We start from the raw sequence: 5,506 nt of genomic DNA, 5'->3' as shown, positions 1-5,506 counted from the left end.
TCACAATAAAATACATTGAAGATTGGGGTTGTAAGGTGACAAAATGTGTAAAAGTTCAAGGGGTATGACTACTTTGCAAATTACTGTACCTCTTTTCATTTACATGATTTTTCATGATTTTACTACATGATTTCTTATGTGTTCCTTCATAGTCTGGATGACTTCAGTATTAATTTACGATGTAGAAAAAATAAAACAATGAATGAGAAGGTGTGTCTAAACATTTGAATGATACTGTATACACCTCTGTAAAAAAATAAGAGATCACTTCAGTTTCTAAATCAGTTTCTCTGATTTTATTTTAGTAAAATGAACATTCTGTAAAGTACAGACAACATTTCTCCCAAATTCCAAATAAAAATATGGTAATTTAGAGCATTTATTTGCATAAAATTAGAAATTGCTAAAATAACAAAAAATATGCAGACTTCAGACCTCAAACAATGCCAGGAAAAAAACAAATTATATTCAGAAAGTTTTTTAAGAATTCAGAAATCAATATTTGGTGGAATAACCCTGTTTTTTCACAGTTTTACAGTTTTCATGCATCTTGGCCTGTTCTCCTTCACCAGTCTTACACACTGCTTTTGGATAACTTTATTCTAACCACTCCTGGTGCAAGAATTTAGGCAGTTCAGCTCTTGATTATATTGCAGAGGTTTTTTTATTTGGTAACAAAAAAAAAAATCAAACTCATCATTTTTAAGTGGTCTAATTTTTTTCCAGAGCTGTATATATTCTTTTTTAAATTACAAAAATAAATTGTGTGGGAACCCCGAAGTACTTTAATAAGTAACGTCTAATAACAAGTAAACAGTACACTTGTTTGGAGCGTGCTCGTGCAAATAATTCATGGAATTGGGGGAAGTAGTGTAATTAAATCATTTCCTCTGTTTCATGTATATAAATGTCATTAGACTCTTATGAAATATTGAGTGAGAGAACAAAGGGAGGGCCAGGGAATGCTCGCCAAGCTCAGTGCCTCAGACAGCCTAAGTGGGGTAAATAAGTCTGTGTATCGGCGCGCATTAATGGGCGTCGGAGTAAAAGGGTTGCATTTTTTTTTGTAAAGCTGGGCTGGAGAGATTGGTAGGATAGAGGTAGAAAAACAGGATAACCTGGAAGACTATGGCATTATTATTCTTTTTTTTAATTTTTATTTCTTTATTAATTATTTTTTTATTTATCTTTAGCTTTTCTTGTTTTTTTTTCCTTTTTATAACCATCTCCTCACTGCCTGTTTTAATCTGACTAAATAGGATAACCTGCTCTTCATAAAAAATGGATGCTACTTCATTCATTGGGACCACCAGGGCTCCAGGGAGGCCCCATGAGTGTAGAGGTTGAAGGGGTCTGGGTAACCAAAATCACCGGGCGTAATTAATTTCCCCATAAATGAAATTTGGTTAAAAAGAAAAAAAGGAAAGAAGGGAAGACGAGAAGCTAGAGAGGGAGAGAGAGAGAGAGAGAGAAGGGTGGTAGTGGGGTAGACGAGCGGAGCGAGGGGAAGCGAGGCGCTCTTACCCAATCATGTGGGAGAGTTTGTCAAGCAGGAGATTGCAGTCTAAAATATTAATCACCCTCCCTCCACCAAGAATGAGCGAGCCAGCTCCTAGAAGGGACACGGCCGTTCAATATTTCATGAAGCGGCCCCGGCCCAGACATGGGGCCTGCAACTGGGCTGCCTTCCCCTTTAACGCTACACGCATCAGCCGTCCCTTTAATGGACCCAGAGCTCGGGTCTAGGCTCTGGGCTGGGGAGAGCTGAGCTGAGCTATACTGTATGTATTGGTGGTGGGGGTGAAAGAAGTAATAAATAAGATAAATAAGAAGTGGGTGTCTAGGTTTTCTCAAAATGTGTCCCTTGCTTTAAAGCGCACCCTGTAAATACGTAGACACTCCTAAATCCCAAGCAAAGCTACTACGCCTTGACCCACCACTTGACAAACAAACACTCAGGAAGCAAACAGATGCACAGTTGCAACGAGCAGACAAGATCGATTAGCCACTGTGCTGTGGCCTCCTTGTAGAAGAGGAGTCGTGGGCATAGGCAAACCGGCGTGTCCGTACATGCAGTGTTTGTTTTTTTTCTCCTAGCCTCATGTCGGCACAAGCCCCAGCCTGTATGCAACATTAATGCGGACAAGAGAGGGAATCTACCCTTAACCTGAGCTCTGGCCTGCCATAAAGAAACCAGTCAGCCTTGGCTTTCGTCACAGGAAACCCTGTTTAGGAACGTGCAGGTTGGTGTGCTGGTAGACTACACTCTATATAGGTTAACTTATGGGAATAGGTCACTGGGTTGGTTATGTGACAGATATACAGGAGTTGGACAATGAAACTGAAACACCTGTCATTTTAGTGTGGGAGGTTTCATGGCTAAATTGGAGCAGCCTGGTGGCCAATCTTCATTAACTGCACATTGCACCAGTAAGAGCAGAGTGTAAAGGTTTAATTAGCAGGGTAAGAGCACAGTTCTGCTCAAAATATTGCAATGCACTCAACATTATGGGTGATATACCAGAGTTCAAAAGAGGACGAATTGTCGGTGCACGTATTGCTGGCGCATCTGTGACCAAGACAGCATGTCTTTGTGATGTATCAAGAGACACGGTATCCAGGGTTATGTCAGCATACCACCAAGAAGGACCAACCACATCCAACAGGATTAACTGTGGACACTGTAAGAGGAAGCTGTCTGAAAGGGATGTTCGGGTGCTAACCTGGATTGTATCCAAAAAACCTAAAACCACGGCTGCTCAAATCATGACAGAATTTAATATGCACATCAACTTAAGAAAAAAATGAAAGAGACCACTTAAAAATTGAAAATGAGTTTCTTTGATTTCATCAACTTGAAAACCATCACAGGCCATTTGACCAAGCTGAACTGCTTGATTTTTGCACCAGGAGTGGCATAAAGTTCAAATCCAAAAGCAGTGTCTAAGAGTGGTGGAGGAAAACATGCCAAGATCCATGAAAACTGTGTTTAAAACTCAGGGTTATTCCACCAAATATTGATTTCTGACCTCTTAATACTTGAAATGAACATGAACTTGTTTCATGAAAGCTCTGCATCGTTTTTATTTCAGCCATTTTTCATTTTTCTACAAATAAATGCTTTAAATGCCAATATTTTTATTTGGAATTTGGGATAAATGTCCGTAGTTTATAGAATAAAACAACATTCATTTTACTCAAACATATACTTATAAATAGTAAAATCAGAGAAGGTAAATTAAGAGTGGTCTCTTAATTTTTTTCAGAGCTGTATATACTTTAAAGTTGTGTAATGTACAGTACATAAGCCCAATGTGCTTCCAGTATGTTTAGAGTTACTTTACGAATAGAAAAATCTGCAGATTCTGTCCTGATTGTCATTAAAGAGGGACGCTTGCTACACATACTGTATATAGAAGTAGTGGTGTGAAATGCATGTGTACTGCATAATATACTGTATAATGCATGTGCAATGCAACATGCCAGACGTCTCTGTATGTTGAAGAGTTGTAGAGGTTCCTAATGGTGTCCTGCTATAAATAATCTGTCCAGTGCAGCTTAAATATTATCAAGCAATTTCAGGTTGCAGATTTTGCATGAGTGGTGTTGGGTTTTGGTGGTGCATCCAATAGCATCTCACACATCTTTAATACAGGAAGAGGTCTGGAGATATATATTAGCTGGCCGTGGCATAGCATCTGTTTTCAAAGCAAGCTCTTGAGATGGCAGCAGCTGGAGTAACTGTTGTTGAAATCTCTATTGTGAGGAGGAGACTTTCTACTAGATTGCTGTAAGTATTTGATTGCATTTCGAAACCAGGATATGGATGTGTTCCAAATTTAGTATTAAGTTAAGAGTAATTTTGTAGTGGAGCACCAGATCAATGCTGTTTTTTTTTTTTTACCCCTTTTTGTCCAGACTTGACATTAGACATGGTTCCAATAAATTTATCTTTAGTTTATCTGCTTCAGAGAGTCAGAATATATTTGCAATATTTCTTCACAAGTACTGGAAAGGCTGTATGTCCGTTTGAACATCTGTGCCATCAATGGGTCCAACGTAAAAGTAGTTGAATCCATTCATTAGAAGGGGTGTCCACAAATATACCTTTTATTCGTTTATTAGGTCATGAAATCTTTTTGTTTTAAAAGTAGTATTTTTATGGAGTATTGGCCTGCATAGCTCAATGAAGGAGGATAGTTTATTTTACAGTTTTAAGCTTGTTATTGAAATGAAATGATTAATGAATAATTGTGAGATATTTGCTGTACTATATGTGCAATCTTAGGTTTGAATGCTCTTTCTCTCTCTCAGGGATCATAATAGAAATATGCCTTCAGGCTCTTAGGGTGTGAATAACATTATTTGTTTTAGCAACATGAAATGCTGTAATAAAATCAATAAATTCTGCTAACATGAGAATCGTCATGTGACCATAGGTAGCAAAAGTCTGTAGATATTAACCTTGATTTTTTTATATATATTTGTTTACTCTGTTCATTCGTATACTGCTCCTCTGAAGCTGATTTTGGAATCCGCTGTCCTCATAAATACAATCCTGGACACAAACCTAGTTTAACCTTCATGCCTTTGTTCCGTTTTCTTCTATGGAAATCCGAATCTTGTAACATTTGCTCTGCAAAAACACACACAAACAAACATTGGCACACAGACGTCCACGCTGGTTCAATTATTTATACACCTAGGTGATCCTAAACCTGTGCTTATGGATGGTTTAACAGAGTGTAATTCAGTAAATATGACTGCTTTTTAGACAATACGTCCGGGTCACGACTGTCTCTGGGTTCTGAAAGGGATGTTCCAGGAGAGCACTGAGTGCCACTGGGTGCTGGTGTCTAACCTTTGACCTGCCGGAGCGCTGAGCACTTCAATAATTGATGTGTGCGCGTCTTTTTCACCAAGGGAGAGAGGCCTCACCTGCAGCAGGCCTGGTTTCACACGCACACCCGTATTGATTTTGTTAACTGAGCCAATTCTGCAGAGCGTGGGGCAGAAGGACACTGTTACTTCCAGGCTCTCGGCTGTCTCTGTGTCTCTAACTGGCCAAGGTTCTCTACATTTCAGCAGAGAAGCCACATTTTTAGGTAGCAATTGCTAGCTTTCCTGTATGAGGAACAGTGCATCTCATAAGCCCAAACCACAAAATGTTGGTACAGTAGGGGAACAAAACTATTAATAAAAAAAAGTGTTTCTTTCATTTACTTCAGCATTTATTTCAGTACAGACAATTTAAACCCAAGATTTTTCATGTTTCGTTTGGTAATTTTTTCACATTTAATTTGTTTGTAATAATAATAATAATAATAATTAGAACATTACTCAAATAGGGCTATCCTTTTTTTTTTTTTTTTACAACTGATGCTCTCAAACACATTAAGCGGCAAGAAATTTAAGTAATGAACTCTTGGCAAGTTCAGCACAGCTGTTAACTGAAAGCCTGAATTCCAGGTGACTCTACCTCACAAAAAGCTGACTGAGAATCTCC

Source organism: Astyanax mexicanus, chromosome 17 (assembly GCF_023375975.1).
Source record: "Astyanax mexicanus isolate ESR-SI-001 chromosome 17, AstMex3_surface, whole genome shotgun sequence".
Taxonomy (NCBI): Eukaryota; Metazoa; Chordata; class Actinopteri; order Characiformes; family Acestrorhamphidae; genus Astyanax; species Astyanax mexicanus.
This window is presented reverse-complemented; position numbering follows the sequence as displayed.